Consider the following 17,920-nt stretch of genomic DNA (forward strand, 5'->3'; position numbering starts at 1 on the left):
CATTCTTTAGGATCTCCTTTCAAAAATTTACTTACTGAAGACAGTGGTGACTTTTAATTCATTTGATACTTCCAAGGATTCTGGCATTTGTCTTATTTGCCACATCAGCAGTTTTATGATAAGTTGTGTAAACAAAGGATGTTACACCCTGAAAGGAATTCAGGATGAAGCATTTTGTTTTTTGAATATATGGGCCCCTAAGTAGTTAAGATGCATATGTAAGGAAGAATTTCAATGACCCCAGATTCTTGCATCTTCCCATATATAGATAAGCACAAAAATAATCATCTTGAGATATTTGGGTTTTTTCTGTATATGTGATTAGCAGTAATCTTTTACCAATATATATGCTTGACTACGTGTATTTCCCAGCCAAAAAAATCATATATATACTGGCTCCCCCAATCCCTACCTCTTCAGAGCAGTTCCTCAGAGCTATCTGAAAAGCTCTGGGCTATAGCCCAGGCTATAGTCCTCAGTAAGGTCCCTGAATAAAACTGAAACTCACTGCTCTTACACTGTACATTATTTTCCAGTCGACAGTGGCAAGCATCAGTTCTAGGACTGAGAAAGGACAAGGGTGCTGCTTTTCCCTAGAAATTCATTACCATATTTTTTTTCCTATCTGATACCAATCAAAGCAACTGGTGGAATAGTCACTGTCTGTCAGCATTGTTCTTTTGACAAATTATAAACTGTGGTCAAGAAAAAAGATTGCTTAATAAGTAATTTGTGAGAAGGAGAAAACAAGGATCATACTCATTCCTTCTGTAATGGAATCTACTATAGCAACTCCATGTTATTGTTATGGAAAAAGAAATTTACTGCTTATTAACAAAAAATTTGCTGTTGAGTAGCTACATGGCATATACAAGGAAATGTTTGCCATACCAGAAGAGGGAGGAATCTTACATTCTAATGCTTCTTTTTTCTCAAAGAAGCAGATAATGCTTAGTAGACAGTACTGATGAAATCTGCAGTTGATCAGTCTTTGTGCTACTGCCATGTAGCAGCTAACTTGGAACTATTAAAACTTTTTATGAAAAGCCACGTTCATTGTGTCCTCTGTAATTTTACAACTAGAGTAAAATATTTACTACAGTGCTGTTTTAACCTTTTCCTTTGCAAATATGGAGTTATGGCAAGAAGTACAGATCTTTAAGGAATAAGGACCAAACAACTTTAAAGAAAAACTACTTCATTTTAATTTATTGAAAATTCAATATACAATACAGCAATTTTTCTGAGATTTAACTATAGGACATGATTGTTGCTGGTGTTTAGCAAAAGACTCTAGTTTACACTTACCACTAATAAAATGCCTTACTGAATAAAAATGATACCAAACAAAATAAATTCAAATATTTTCTTAAAAACTCATTTTAAAGTTAGTTCCATTCAGTCTAATGACTAACACAATAACAGCAGATATACTAGTTTAATATAATTGGCTGTTTTTATACAGCACGTATCTTTCAGTCAACAAGTATATTATTAAATGATAGTGAACACGCAATATAACCATGTGTAGAGAACTAGGAGATAAAATTCTAAGATTTACAACCCCATCGTTTTCTTAAATTGAAGTATAGTTGATTTACAATGTTGAGTTAATTTCTGCTCTACAGCAAAGTGATTCAGTTATACATAAATATGTATTCTTTTTCATAGTCTTTTCCAATGTGTTTTATTACAGGATGTTGAATATAGTTCCCTGTGCTATCCAGTAGGACCTCGTTGTTTATCCATCCTGTATAGAATAGTTTGCATCTGCTAACCCCAACCTCCCAATCCATCTCTCCTCTCCCCACCCCCACTGCCTTGGCAAACACAGGTCTGTTCTCTATGTCTGTGAGTCTGTTTCTGTTTCGTAGGTAGGTTCATTTGTGTCATATTTTAGATTCCACATATAAGTGATATCATATGGTATTTTTCTTTCTCTTTCTGACTTCTTCACTTAGTATGATAATCTCCAGTTCCATCCATGTTGCTGCAAATGGCATTATTTCATTCTTTTTTATGGCTGAGTAGTATTCCATTGTATTATATGCACCACATCTTCTTTATCCATTCATCTCTAGGTGGACATTTAGGTGGTTTCCATGTCTTGGCTATTGTGAATAGTGCTGCTATGACCATAGGGGTGCATGTATCTTTTTGAATTATAGTTTTGTCTGGATATATGCCCAGGGGTGGGATTGCTGGATCATATGGTAATTCTATTTTTAGTTTCTTGAGGCACCTCCATACTGTTCTCCATAGTGGCTGCACCAATTTACATTTCCACCAACAGTGTAAGAGGGTTCCCTCTTCTCCACACCCTCTCCAGCATTTGCTATTTGTAGACTTTTTAATGATGGCTATTCTGACTGGTGTGAGGCAGTATCTCACTGTAGTTTTGATTTGCATATCTCTGATAATTAGCCATGTTGAGACTTTTTTCATTTGCCTGTTGGCCATCTGTATGTCTTCTTTGGAGAAATGTATATTTAGGTCTTCTGCCCATTTTTCGATTGGGTACAAGCCCATCTTTTATAGCTACCCCAACAGTCTAATTCTAAAGAGGATAAAGCCAATGACTTTCCTCACATGAGCTCATGGCTGAAGTTGCTTTGCTATCAAAATCTATATTTTTGATCTGTTATGAGCATTGAGACAAAACTTCAAATATTTCCCCCAAAAGAAGCATGATGCACCTTGTGATTGCCTATTCACCAACAGCAAGCACTACACTCAAAACCATTTCATCCCAGGAATTAAATTAGGTCATCCACATTCATTGGCATTTCCTCCAGTGTAGTATGGTAGAAAGGCTCAGTGTCACAAAGAATCTTCTTTTCTTCAATGTTTAAGGCCACAGCCTTCCTCCCAAATTGACTCCCACTGCCAATTCTGAACAAAAGAAAAATTATTAATCAGAATATCACTTATCAAGTACTACATAAAGTACTAATGATATGAGCTACTTGTTAACCATCAGTGGCTGTTTATTTGCCAAGATTATACTTAGAGGACTTCTAATTGGAGTACTAGATCCTAGTCATAATATCTAGAGAAAAAGAAAAGATATCTTTTGTGGTTAGCTCAAAAAGATTCTTCTGGTTGCAAGATCAGATTCTATCAGGTGGCTTGAGTGTTATTACTTACAGAGCAGATGACAGTATTGTGTTTGGGGTAGTGAAATTAAAGCCCCTACCGAAGTGGGCCAAGAGCAGGTGTCAGCCTGGGACAAACATAAATACCAGGGACGAAACAAAAGGAACAGCTGTGTAATCCATTTTGACACAATTTTGGAACTCTAAACTGAAAATATAAGCTCTGGAATGTTAACTATTGTTTAGGACTATGCTGTCCAATGCAATAGCCACTAGCTACATGTGGCTATTTAAACTAAAATGAAAATTTAGCTCCTCAGTTGCATTAATCATATTTCAGTAGCCGCACATGGCCTGTCACTACTGTGTTGGGCAGTGCAGATATAAAACATTTCCCTCACTACAGAAAGTTCTATTGGACAGATTTGATCCAGGACTTAAAACATTTTCCAGTGTGGGGGAAACCTCTAAAAATTTATTATGGTAACCCATATTTATCATTGCTTTCTGCTCAGGTCACCTCATACACTGTAGCAGATGCCTGATATATGTTTACCACCATAGCTTTCTACTAAAACAGATGATAGAACCAATCAAAAATGTCTTGGCTGGAGCAGCTTAAAATACCAAATAACCAGTACAAGAGGAAAACAAATATGAAAATACTGACTTGCTCTTTAACCAAACAACATGCTACTTCACTTATGAATCTATGTCCTAAATCAGGCCAGTGCCATGTCTGAGCATCACCTCATTATCTATTCTTACCAACTACTATATTTTTTGACAAGTTATTTTTATATTAGTAGCAAGACATAATTCAGTTTATTTAGTGATAAAGCTACTGTAACTAAGCCAGGGTCAATATAAATTGCCACCAGAAAATGCTGAGAAAAATCTTAATTACAGAGGAATCACCAAGAAAGCACAAGACATGAGCAACATGACTTAAAAAAAAAAAAAAAAGACTCATGTAAGTTAAGACAACCAGATCTAACAGCATTAGTGATTTTCCCTTTGAATATCTACTCTGTAGGGTCCAAAATCTGGGCTACATTTCACATTGTTTTCCCACTGTGTTCTGTTTAACCACGAATATTTCCAAGTACAATTTAAATACGACTTACGTGTTACTACATTTCCTGATTCAAGGTTGTCTGGCTGACAAAATCATACTTGAAAAGCAACACATGAATTTATTTTTCCAGAATAAAAGCAAGTAATTCAATGAAGATGACAAATACTCAACTGAAAATATAGTTTTCATAAGTAGTGGGCAAGTCATAGTTTATAACCATAGACATTAGTTGTACATAAAAATCATGAGCCTGAGATATGATAATATCTATTCAAATTCTGATTCAAAAAGCAACTTCTATACAATCTTTCAGGGCACAAAATAGTAACGAACTGCATATATATCACACAGCTCACTGGAGTATGGTCTTTATTCCCCCACGTAGCTTGAGCTGACAAAGATGATGAAAAGTCTTCCCCTTGAAACCATCTTTTAGTAGGTAAATATTGTAATTAAATTAAATGCCAGTAAGTCAGTAGTAATCAAAATGCGGTTGGTACCTTATCTGAATTCCCTCTTGGTAATGCCTCTTTCTTTCTGTCACCACCTGCAAAATATTAATAAGCCTTAACTCTCAGGAGTCATTTGTTGAGTCAGGGTTTAAATTGGTACATGTGTATGAGACCATGCATCCCTGGCTGCTACAGCACTATGGCTAACAGGGCTTGAAAGGAAACAGTCTTATTTTGAGCAGGGGGCAAAGACAATGCGGCACTTCACAGCTACATTGTAACTAGATCCTGCTTCAGTTTTTAAGGAAATAATTAGAAATTAACAGTGTCTTAAGTAGCAATACTAGGCAAGAACAGCTCTTGCCACATCAGAACTGAAATTTCTGGCATGCGTTTTCTCAGAGCCAGTCTACCCTTTGTCTGTGTTCTGAAAAAGAACAGCCCGTTTACTGGCCGGTCTCTCATATGTCACAAAGAGCATACAATTCCTTCCCTACAGTATTTCAGAGAGGAAAATGTTAATTCAGATCAGAGTCAGAATAAAAAGCCATTTGACTTCTCTATCCCTACCACTGGAAGGAACAAGTTAGAGAAATTCATTCTATTAATTCTGCCTAAATTCTGTACCAAATCTTAGAACAAAATACCCTGGAGTTACCTGCAGTTTTTCTACTATCTGGCATGGTTGTTTTTTTTCCTTGTGTTTACTCTGTCAGCTTTATTACAAGCACTAAGACACTACAGATACTAGTTACTGCAATTTTAGCATAGAGATTAAATAAGAAAGTTAAAAAAATAATCCTGGCTATAATTTTTATGTATATCAATTAGAAAAACATTACCCTCTTTCAAAATTATTATAAGATATTCACCTTTTCAGAGGTCAGCTCTTCTTTCTTCACTAGAATTTGAAATGGATTTCTCAGGAACTTTTTGAGGTCTTCAGCATATCAATTGGCATTAAGGCAGAAAGCAACACAACCTTAAAAAAGAGACAATGACTATGTTGACATATCAATTATAACAGTTTTCATAATAATACTTAGAGAAATAATGTTTGAGACCAAGCGTCCCTGTCTTACTACAGAACTGAGCTAGACAGAGATTGTAGGACACAATTGCTTTCGGCAGAGGAAAGGACAATATAGCACTTTACAGCCATACTGTAACAATGAACCCAACCTGCCAGCTGCAGAAAAATCATGTGCACACCTGAGTCCTTGTATTTGATTTCTGGTAAATCTCGTGGATTTGACCTTTAATCCTTTGGCTCAACATTTTTACTGGCTTCATCCAAAATAAGCATCTTGATCCATTTTGGAAAGCGAAAAAAAAAGTCTTACTTAAGAGTGGGTTGTGCATAGAGACTTCCTTCCAGAGACTACAGTACAGAAGGAGAGGGGGGAAGAATAAGTTTATGTGAAGAAACCTGACAAACTACCTCAGCCAGGTGATCAAGGTCAACATCAACAGTAATAACCTTCGATAGAATGAGATGAAAATGTTACTTTACCTCTGTGGTCTTCCTCCCCAACACCCATAACCACAGTCTAATCTTGAGAAAAACATCAGACAAATTCCAACACAAGTGCATCCTACTAAATATCTGACCAGTGCTTCTCAAAATGGTGAAGGTCGGGCTTCCCTGGTGGCACAGTGGTTAAGAATCCACCTGCTAATGCAGGGACATGGGTTCGAGCCCTGGTCCGGGAAGATCCCACATACCGCAGAGCAACTAAGCCCGTGCGTCACAACTACCGAGTCTGCACTCTAAAGCCCGCAAGCCACAACTACGGAGCCCGTGTGCCACAACTACTGAAGCCCACATGCCTAGAGCCCATGTTCCACAACAAGAGAAGCCGCCACAATGAGTCCATACACCGCAACAAAGAGTAGCCCCTGCTCACCACAACTAGAGAAAGCCCACACGTAGCAATGAAGACCCAATGCAGCCAAAAATAAATAAATTTTTTAAAAATGGTGAAGGTCATCAAAAAAAAGGGAATATTTGAATAACTGTTACAGCCAAGAAGAGCTTAAGGAGACATGACAATTAAATGTCATGTGGTATCCTGATTGGGATCCTGGAATAGAAAAAGAACATTAGGCGAAAACTAAGGAAACCTGAATAAATTCTGGACTTTAGTTCATAATAATGTGTCAGTGTTGGTTCATTAATTTTAACAAATGTGCCATACTAATGTAAGCTGTTAATACTATAGGAAGCTGGGAACTCTCTTCTCAATCTTCCTATAAACCTAAAACTGTTCTAAAAAATAAAGCCTATTAAAGAAAAGTATTAGATATTCATGCATGGCAACTGGCTTAAATGATTAGGATAATTATTTTCCCTCCCATAACCCAAATATCACTGGTTAAAATATGCCCTAGGAAAAATATGGCAATACTTACAATGATATATTCTATTTAACATATCAAATGGTCTCCCTGGAGTACCAGGACATTGTGTGCTCCCTCCTCCACCAGCCTGAAGTTTTTACATGTTATTCTGAACACTGGTTCCACACAATGCAGGCATGACAAGTTGCTCCAACGTAGTAGTATCCAAGTGCCAGAACTACCTTTTGGATCTAAAAGTCAAAAGCTTAAATTATTATGTTACACAAATAAAGGCTCCATCAAATGACTTTCAAAGCACATGGCTAAATGCTAAACTGTTCATACTTAGTTTAAAATTCTGGTCTGCGAACAGCTTTTATGCAGCACAATGCAGAATCACTTCCAAGCTAACAATGCAGACAAATCAAACTGCTTCAAGATAAAATCCCTTTAAGCATCTCATTTAAAAAAACTTTTTATTGGGGTATAGTTGATTTACAATGTTGTGTTAGTTTTAGGTGTACAGCAAAGTGGATCTGTTATACATATACATATATGCACTCTTTTTTAGATTCTTTTCCCATATAGGCCATTACAGAGTACTGAGTAGAGTTCCCTGTGCTATATATAAGCATCTCATTTTTAATTAAATTTTTGTGCCTTTTCAAACTTGGGATCCTTAGTTTCCTAGAGCTACCAGCTAGATAATTAAAGAACCAAACAATTAAAGAACAAACAGTTCCTACATTTTTCTTTTACACGTAAGACATGTAAGTAGTGAAATAAGCTCTACATTTACAGCTCCAAGGCAAATTGTTCTGATATGTATTCCTTGATTATCATTCACTTTAAAAATAAATATCTTTCCAATAGGAAACTTATATAGCCCTGATCTTAATAAAGCCTAAAGCTTTGCTAAGAAAAGCTTTATTTCATAGCTAACATAGCAGTAAGCTTTGAAAACAGACAGCAGGCAACAGATGTATCACAAATGACAAAGATTCCCAACTAATTACAGATACTGCATTTTTCATGTTGCAAAATTGCATTTAAACTTAACAACAATAACACAAAGTGCATGTATCCTGAAAGAAAGAAAGCTTTAGTTTCTCAGTCTACTGAGTACAGCCCTGCAAACCATAAATGCAAGCCTAGTTCTAGTTTAATTTGAAACAAAACCAAAAACTCTATGCATGCATGGACAATAGTTTTTAAAAAGGTTCTTTACACTAAGTCATAAGCTGTTCTTCACTTTTGTAAAACCTGAAGCATCTGGGAATTTATGTCCCCCTGGGGGAAGCCCTACATCAGTGACTGAAGGTGGATATACCAGCTTGCTGGCTCCCTAGTGAGGACAAGGGGGATATTCACCAAAGAAACTGGCCTATATGCTCAGTGACTGACACCATCCTCTACTGTTGTGTTTCAGTATCAAGTAGAGCTCTCTATTGTGGATGCATCATGAATACTAAAAAACACTTCATCATCTCATCTTATTAAAGTTATGAAAGACTAAAAATGAGGACTTGTTCCAGAATGAGGCAGATCAAAGAGACATGACAACTAAATTCAACATGTGATCCTGGATTAGACTATAGACCACTAAAAAACCAGCTTTTCTTTTCTTTTCTTTTTTTGTCCCGCCCCTAAACCAGTTTTTGTTTTGGTAAAATGTACATTAGTTGGACAACTGGCTAAATCTTAATAAGTCTGCTGATTAGACAATAATATTGCATCAAAATTAATTTCTTGATTTTGGTAACTGTACTAGGATGTAAGAGAATGCTATTTTATGCATATTTTTTAATGCATGTCAACCTGTCTCCTCATTTGGCACAGCACTTTTCCTTTTTCGCTACAATTTCTTCCTTCATTGAGAGAGGTATCAGTTTCCAAACACTGGGATGAATGTTTATAATGGAGCCTCTACACCGTTTGTTTTTGGTGTGTTATCACAAGTCTGTTAATCAATGTTCCAAAGTTCTATGGGAAATGTGGGTTCAACACTGTACCTTCAAATCACTGAAGGATTTGCAAATGATATTTTATCATTTTCTAGTGTAGTATATAACCTGGCTTTAAGCTCTCTTATTTCACACTTCCAGTAAGTTTTAACACCATATTTTCTATCAAGTTGATACGTAGTTGTTATCATCTACTATTTTAAGACCACCATGTCTACTCGTCACTGTGTAGATCATTATGAGGGCTAAGATTTATGTAATATAAAAATAGGAGTACTGTGTCAATGGAGAACTGAAACTAAACTGTCACCCAGTTGAAACCAGACTATCAAACCAAACTGTCAACTAGTTATTTTATCTTTTATGGCAAAATTGCCTTATGACCACTTGGTTATGCAGCAAAAATGTCTACAGCAAAGATGCTTATGGCAAAAATACCAGACACATACCACAGATGTTTGAACCTTGTGAATATACTGAAAACTACTAAATAGTAAAATTTGGGGTAACTTCTATGATATATGAGTTATATCTCAATTAAAACCATTTTTTTGTTTTGTTTTTGTTTTTGTTTTGTTTTTTGTTGTTTTTTTAGAGAAATAGGAATGCCACTTAGTAGGTTAAAGCATTTGACCAGATGATGGTGTTTCTGACCTAAGTATGTGGTGGTATTGGGCAGAATGAATTAATTAGATTAAAAAACATGTAGGCAATAGAATAGCACTTGGTGATTACTCAGATGTGGGTGGAACAAAATGAGGGGAGGGAGAGGGAGAGATGTTCAAGGACTCCCAAATTTCTGACATTAACTTTGTGGGCAATGATGTTATAATCTACTGAATTATGACAGTCTGCAGGGAAAAGCAGGATTAGCACAGGATTGCGAGTTAAATTTCAAATATATTGAGTTTGGGGTATCTGTGGCACACCAAGTGGAGATGTTGAGTAGGCAGTTGAACAACATGTATGATGTTCAGAAGAAATCTGAGTTAGAGACAGAATATGGGGGTTTTCAACAAAGCTATAGGAGTAGATGAGATCCAGAAGATCCCACTTCCAACATAAAGTGTTGAGGAGTTCCAACATCTAAGGGTCTGGTAATCTAACAAGAGACTGAGAAAGAGAGGAGAGAGTAAAAGGAAAACTAGACTTACTTAAAAGAGAAGAGCCAAGAGAAGAATTTATTCTAAAAGGAGGGTGTGACCTAAGAATGGTTGGCAACCTTTTTCTGAAAAGGGCCAGATAGATTAAAAATATATTTGGCTCACAGGCCATATAAAAACATGCTGAAGCTGGATTTGGTTCACATGCTGTTGTTTGCCCAAACACTGGATTAGGGTGTTAAATGTTGCTAAGAGGTCAAGAATCCATTGGATTTAGGGACAAGAAAATTATTGGTAACCTTAGCAGGAATAGTTTCAGGAGAGGGGTGAGGACAGAAGAACAACAGGTTGAAAAGAGAATGGGAAGTAAAGAAATAGAAACCTCAGGGTAGACAGTTCTTAAAAAACTGATTAAAAATGGGAAAAGAAAGAGAGTGTTAGGTGAGAGGAAAAACAGGGACTTACTCCCTGAAGAAGAGACTACGGAATATTTAAATACTGGTGGGAAGGATTTAGTAAAGAGGGAGTGGTTAACCATCCAGGTGATAGAAGTGATAACTGATGGTAGAGATCCCTGAGATGGTGAGAGGGGAAGGATTCAGAGCACAGGCAAAGGGACTAGACTTCGATGGAAGTTGGATGGCTGCAGATGAAGGTGGGTGGGCAGCTTTGCCGGCAGGAGGCTCAGAAGCTTGGGTATTCTATTTTCTCAGTAACATTGAGACCATTTGCTGAAAATGGCTTATTAGGGATGTCACAGGCTTGAAAAAAGTGAAGAGGATTTGAAACAGCAGTTGCATAAAAAGGAAGAATGAGGGGGCTAGAGAAACACAATGGGCCTGCTGTGCAGTGTGAAAACCCAGGTGAAGTTGACTACCATGAATTTATTTTAGTACCAAGTCTTTCAAGTGTGCAAGTTTCTCCAGCTCTTCTGGGAGGCTTGCTGCAGGCAGAAGAATACAGACAGTTGGATTCACCTATGGTTGAAGTTTTCTCTGTTGGATAACAGCTAGTAATAATTGGTAGCATTTATAAACCTTGGGGATGACAGAGTAGGTTTTCGTTAGTTATGATTTTAAAGTCTCAGATATGTTAAGTTTACAGACTTGTTTACAATTACGTGGGTAATAGTGAGTAGTTGCTAAGATTAGACCTTCAGTTTTCATAATTCCACATTCTTTTCAAGGTGGTGGCAAAGTTTTGTAGTGCTTTTGGAGAAAAACTGGGAAAAGTTCCCAAGAGGAATTTTAGAGAATAGTTTGTAAGTGAACTATGTTAACACTGTAAATGCTAAGGAAATAAAACAATATACAAAGACATATAAAACTCCTACGAAGCTTGACATTTGGTTTTTAAAATATACTAAGTCTACTTCACCATAAACAGCTGACCATAAACCTACTTTCTGGCTTTATCCCTCACCCTGTAGTCATTGTCTTTCCCTTGGGTCTTGTTAATGTTTCTTCCTGTTTATAACACAATGACAATAAAAACCTTATAAAATTATACATGGGGAGCAATTACTGAGACTAACATATAAATATTTTATTATATTAGCCTGGCTTACAGATATTTGATTTGGTAAAATTGGTATATTTTGGTCTAAGGTATCTGTTTTAACTATTATTGAACAGTACATTTCTTTTCACTGAAATTCACAATATTCATAACATTCTTAATTACCTGGCTTTTTTCAACTTAAAATTAAAATATTTAGGGAGGTGGAGTCAAGATGGCGGTGTGGGAACCCGTGAAGTTAGCGTCTCCCCACAACTAGGGTGGCTGCCAGCCGCTGGTGGCGGACTCTGATGCCCAAGGAGATGGGAGGAACCCCAAAGTGAACCAGTAGGAGGTAGGGGGACTGAGCGGGGAGGAGAAGTGGAGGCCAGACAGGAACGGTGCCCCTGAGGCTGGGGAGATCAGGAGAGGCAGGTGGGAGGGGCCCTCTGGGAGGAGCGGGAGAGGAGTGGAGAGTGATTGCCCCACCCACTCAGGCACGGGGAACCTGCTGAGCTCCCAGGCCGGTCCCCTGCCCTCCAAGGGCACCCCCCACCCCAGCCTGCCGCATTGGTCCTCTGGGCATAGGAGGGAGGCCCCGGGCCCCCCCAGGGAGGGGCCATCCCAGACCAGAAGAGCAGGAGAGGAGAGGAGGGTGTTTGCCCCACCCACTGGAGCCCAGGAAGCCTGCCCCCCCGGCCCGCTTTTTTCCCCTCCTCAACACATTAAAAGGATCATACACCATGATCAAGTGGGATTTATCCCAGGGATGCAAAGATTCTTCAATATATGCAAATCAATCAATGTGATACACCACATTAACAAATTAAGGAATAAAAACCACATGATCATCTCAATAGATGCAGAAAAAGCTTTTGAAAAAATTCAACACCCAGTTATTATAAAAACTCTTCAGAAAATGGGCATAGAGGGAACCTACCTCAACATAATAAAGGCCATATATGACAAACCTACAGCAAGCATCATACTCAATGGTGAAAAACTAAAAGCATTTCCACTAAGATCAGGAACAAGACAAGGATGTCCACTCTTGCCACTCTTTTTCAACATAGCTTTGGAAGTCCTAGCCACAGCAATCAGAGAAGAAAAAGAAATAAAAGGAATACAAATTAGAAAAGAAGAAGTAAAACTGTCACTGTTTGCCTATGACATGATAATATACATAGAAAATCCTAAAGAGGCCACCAGAAAACTACTAGAACTAATCAATGAATTTGGTAAGGCTGCAGGATACAAAATTAATGCACAGAAATCTCTGGCATTCCTATACACCAACAATGAAAAATCAGAAAGAGAAATTAAGGAAACACTCCCATTTACCACTGCAACAAAAAGAATAAAATACCTAGGAATAAACCTGCCTAAGGAGGCAAAAGACTTGTACTCAGAAAACTATAAAACACTGATGAAAGAAATCAAAGATGACATAAACAGATGGAGAAATATACCATGTTCCTGGATTGGAAGTATCAATATTTTGAAAATGACTATACTACCCAAAGCAATCTACAGATTCAGTACAGTCCCTATCAAACTACCAATGGCATTCTTCACAAAATTAGAACAAAAAATTTTACAATTTGTATGGAAACACAAAAGACCCCGAATAGACAAAGCAATCTTGAGAAAGAAAAAAGGAGTTGGAGGAATTAGGCTCCCTGACTTGAAACTATACCACAAAGCTACACTAATCAAGACAGTATGGTACTGGGACAAAAACAGAAATATAGCTCAATGGTACAGGATAGAATGCCCAGAGATAAACCCATGCACATTTGGGCACCTAATTTAACAAAGAAGGCAAGAATATACAATGGAGAAAAGACAGGCTCTTCAATAAGTGGTGCTGGGAAAACTGGACAGCTACATGTAAAAGAATGAAATTAAAACACTACCTAACACCATACACAAAAATAAACTCCAAACGGATTAAAGACCCAAATGTAAGACCAGACACTATAATACTCTTAGAGGAAAACATAGGAAAAACACTCTTTGACATAAACCACAGCAAGATCTTTTTTGACCCACCTCCTAGAGTAATGGAAATAAAAACAAAAATAAACAAATGGGACTTAATGAAACTTAAAAGCTTTTGCACAGCAAAGGAAACCATAAACAAGACAAAAAGACAACCCTCAGAATGGGAGAAAACATTTGCAAATGAAACAACAGACAAAGGATTAATCTCCAAAATATACAAACAGCTCATGGAGTTCAATATTAAAAACAAACAAACAATCCAGTTAAAAAATGGGTGGAAGACGTACACCAAGGAAGACATACAGATGGCCAAGAGGCACACGAAAAGATGCTCAACATCGCTAATTATTAGAGAAATGCATATCAAAACTAAAATGAGGTATCACCTCACTCATGCCAGTCAGAATGGCCATTAACAAAAAATCTAGAAACAATAAATGCTGGAAGGGGTGTGGTGAAAAGGGAACCCTCTTGCACTGTTGGTGGGAATGTAAACTGATACAACCACTATGAAAAACAGTATGGAGGTTACTTAAAAAACTAAAAATAGAGCTACCATACGACCCAGCAACCCCACTGCTGGGCACGTACCCTGAGAAAACCATAATTCAGAAAGAGTCATGTACCTCAGTGTTCATTTCACACTATTTACAGTAGCCAGGACATGGAAGCAAGTGTCCATTGACAGATGAATGGATAAAGAAGATGTGGCACATATATACAATGGAATATTACTCAGCTGTAAAAGAAACGAAATTGAGTTATTTGTAGTGAGGTGGATGGACATAGAGTCTGTCATACAGAGTGAAGTTAAGTCGGAAAGAGAAAAACAAATACTGTATGCTAAAGTATATATATGAAGTTAAAAAAAAAATGGTACTGATGAACCTAGTTGCAGGGCAGGAATAAAGAGGTAGACATAGAGAATGGACTTGAGGAGGTGGGGTGGGAGGGTGAAGCTGGGGCGAAGTGAGAGTAGCATCGACATATATACACTACCGAATGTAAAATAGTTGGCTGGTGGGAAGCAGCAGCATAGCACAGGGAGATCAGCTTGATGCTTTGCATGACCTAGAAGGGTAGGATAGGGAGGATGGGAGGGAGGCTCAAGAGGGAGGGGATAGGGGGACATGTGTATGCGTATGGCTGATTCCCTTTGTTGTGCAACGGAAACTAACACAGTATTGTGAAACAATTATGCTCCAATAAAGATCTATTAAAAATATAGTTAATTATTTAATGATTTATGCCAAAAATTCACATTTACTAAAAGTCAAAGTATAATGGCTAATCATAGTTAAAATTAACTAATTTCAGTGTCCCAGGCACTTGACAAGAATTTAATACAGCAATCCTATGACGTGGATACAATTATTATCATTTCTATTTTAAAGAGGAAATGGAGGCCCAGAAAGGTTACATAACTTGCCTACTGCCATCAAAGTGGCGAAGCTACGCTTTGAACCCAGGTGTGTCTCATTCCAGAGTACACTTCACTGCCTTAATCACTACCTTGACAGTTTAATACAGTTTCTTCCCCCAAATATAAAGTAAACGCCACAGCAGAGAACCTGAATATAAAACAACTCTCCAGCCCCTCTGAAAGATAAATTTGCTTTTGTTAAGTAGATTCATTCCAACAATTATAAGAGCTCCCCAGGAATCTTTCTTTGAATTGCACGCCTGAGAGGGACAACAGAACTGAAATTGGCTTTTTTTTTTTTTTTTTTTGCGGTAGGCGGGCCTCTCACTGTTGTGGCCTCTCCCATTGCGGAGCACAGGCTCCGGACGCGCAGGCTCAGCGGCCATGGTTCACGGGCCCAGCCGCTCCGCGGCATGTGGGATCTTCCCGGACAGGGGCACGAACCCGTGTCCCCTGCATCGGCAGGCGGACTCTCAACCACTGCGCCACTAGGGAAGCCCTGAAATTGGGTTTTAAAGTGTCCTGGCCCCATTACTTACTGGTTGCATACCCTTGGATTAGACCTTTTGGGTTTCATCGGAACACGGATTATAACACTCCCCATACAGGGAGTGCTATGAAAGGACACTGTAAATGGTTAGGAGGTGTATAAATGTTATTCTTGCCTAGGATTGCCAGATAAAAAACAGGACGCACAGTTAAATTTCAGACAAATAAAAAATAATGTTTTATATTTTAATTTAATTTGATATCAGAGACATATTTTTACTAAAAAAATTGTGTGGTTTTTCTGAAATTTAAATTTTAGCTAGCATTCTGTATTTTTATTGCTAAATCTGGCAACCCTATTCTTGCCCGCATAGGTAGGGGAGCACGGAGGATGGCAGGCCCAGCTCCCTTCCCCCCACCGCCACCCCTAAGTGGAGAAAACTAAGGCAAAGGACGGGCTGAAGAGTGAACCTAGGGAGGGGAAAGAAAGGGAAGGGCTGGGTATAGGAGGACTCCTTTTCAGGGGTGGGACTGAAAGCAGAATCCCCTGACAAGCAGATTCTACCGAGCCTCCGGTACCTCCGCAACTCTTTCACAGCTCAGGCCGGCCAACACCCCACGCCCCCATCCCTGGGCAGAAACACAGCCGTCCTACCACCCACCGTTTCCTCGGCAGCGGCAGCAGCAGCAGCAGCAGCGGGCTCTGGACTGACTGCCACTGGTTCCTCTCAGTCGCCACCAGCAGCACCGACACCACAGAGGCCGCCGCCATGTCCCTGGAGCCCGGACGCTTGTTGAAGTGCGGCTGCGTCTCAGATGTCACCAAAATCGTCCCTCCATACCGCATAGAAGTCTCTTGTCCTCCTCTGGCCTCCGTCCAGTCCGAACCAAGAAATAGCCAATCCGAGCGAGGCATTCGGGAGGGGACGTCACCACTAAAACCAATCAAAGGACAGAGCAGAGCCGCAGTAGCGGCGATTGGCCAATGAGTCTGCGCGCCCGCGGGGGTGTGGTCCCTGTTTCCTCCGCCCCTTGGGCTGGGATCCAACTGGGGTAGGGGCCTGCTGTCCTTAGCCTCCTTAGGTTGCCTGCGTGTGCCATGGATGTTTCCTTCTGTGGGGTTCTTTTCCTCTCATGGGTTCCAGGGCAAAGAGCTCTTCATGACCTTTAATCTTCAGAGTTTTCTGAGGGGAAGAAGAAAGGGGAGCTGTCCTAAGATATAAAAGGGTGTGGGGTAAGAAGAATACAAAATTTTATGTTTTCAAAAATGTGAAAACATGTATTTTTAAAAAATCCTCCTCTTAATCGTCTCATAATTGAAATTACAGAATTTTAAGATGGACTTAATTTTTTTCTATAATGCTATTTTTAAAAATTGAGATATAATTGACATAGCGTTGTGTAAGTTTAAGCTGTACAACCTGTTGATTTGATACCTTTATATATTGCAATATGATTACCGCCATAGGATTAGCTAACAATCCTTTCACATCACATAATTATAATTTTTGTTTATTTATTTTTGGCTGCATTGGGTCTTCGTTGCTGTGCGCGGGCTTTCTCTAGTTGTGGTGAGCAGGGGATACTCTTCGTTGTGGTGCGCGGGCTTCTCATGCAGTGGCTTCTCTTGTTGCAGAGCATGGGCCCTAGGCGCGTGCGCTTCAGTAATTGTGGTGCATGGGCTTAGTTGCTCCGCGGCATGTGGGATCTCGAACCCGTGTCCCCTGCATTGGCAGGCGGATTCTTAACCACTGCACCACCAGGGAAATCCCTATAATTTCTTTTTTGATGAGAACATTTAAGATCTACTCTCCTAGCAACTTTAAAGTACATGATACAGTATTGTTGACTATAATCACTAATGCAGTGCATTAGATTTCCAGAACTTATTAGTCTTCTAGTTGCAAGTTTGTAGACTTTATTTTTTACAGCAATATTGAGCATAAAGTAGCGCTTTCCCCTTCCCCCACGCATGCATACCCCCTCCCCAATATTAATATCCCCCACCAGAGTGGTACATTTGTTACAATTGATGAACCTACACTGACACATCATAATCACTGAAAGTCCTTAGTTCACATTAGCCTTCATTGTTTTTTTGGTTTTTTTCCTCCTTTATTTATTTATTTATTTGGCTGCATCAGGTCTTAGTTGCGGCACACGGGGTCTTCGTTGAGGTGTGAGGGATCTTTCCTTGCAGCACCGGCTCTTTGTTGTGGTGTATGGGCTTCTCTCTATTTGTGGAGTGTGGGTTTTCTCTCTCTAGTTGTGGCACATGGGCTCCAGGGCATATGGGCTCTCTCGTTGAGGCTCGAGAGCTCAGTAGTTGTGGTGCGCAGGCTTAGTTGCCCCGCGGCATGTGGGATCTTAGTTTCCCCACCAGGGATTGAACCCGCGTCCCCTGCACTGGAAGGTGGATTCTTTATTACTGGACCACCAGGGAAGTCCCAGCCTTCACTCTTGGTGTTGTACTTT

At 39.1% G+C, this 17,920-nt stretch overlaps 1 long non-coding RNA gene and 2 other non-coding genes across 4 annotated transcripts; all 3 read right to left on the reverse strand.

The window, feature by feature from the left end:
- Window positions 1–1,181: 1,181 nt before the first annotated feature.
- LOC111173483 (uncharacterized) lies at window positions 1,182–16,608 on the reverse strand. Of its 2 annotated transcripts, XR_002644215.3 has the most exons (5): window positions 16,108–16,608; window positions 7,038–7,216; window positions 5,498–5,607; window positions 4,674–4,720; window positions 1,182–2,892 (listed from the first exon to the last, which is right to left on the reverse strand). It is a non-coding gene; the product is annotated as an uncharacterized LOC111173483 (long non-coding RNA). The 2 variants fall into 2 exon arrangements; XR_016393060.1 differs by lacking the exon at window positions 7,038–7,216 and having other exon boundaries at window positions 16,108–16,551.
- LOC115802431 (small nucleolar RNA SNORA63) lies at window positions 4,788–4,919 on the reverse strand. Its single transcript, XR_004022892.1, has one exon. It is a non-coding gene; the product is annotated as a small nucleolar RNA SNORA63 (small nucleolar RNA).
- Window positions 5,242–5,413, reverse strand: LOC115802391 (small nucleolar RNA SNORA81). Its single transcript, XR_004022859.2, has one exon. It is a non-coding gene; the product is annotated as a small nucleolar RNA SNORA81 (small nucleolar RNA).
- Window positions 16,609–17,920: the final 1,312 nt, after the last annotated feature.

The sequence above is a fragment of the Delphinapterus leucas genome, chromosome 4 (genome assembly GCF_059928025.1).
Source record: "Delphinapterus leucas isolate spDelLeu-1000000601 "Yukka" chromosome 4, BTC_Dleu_Yukka2, whole genome shotgun sequence".
Lineage (NCBI taxonomy): Eukaryota > Metazoa > Chordata > Mammalia > Artiodactyla > Monodontidae > Delphinapterus > Delphinapterus leucas.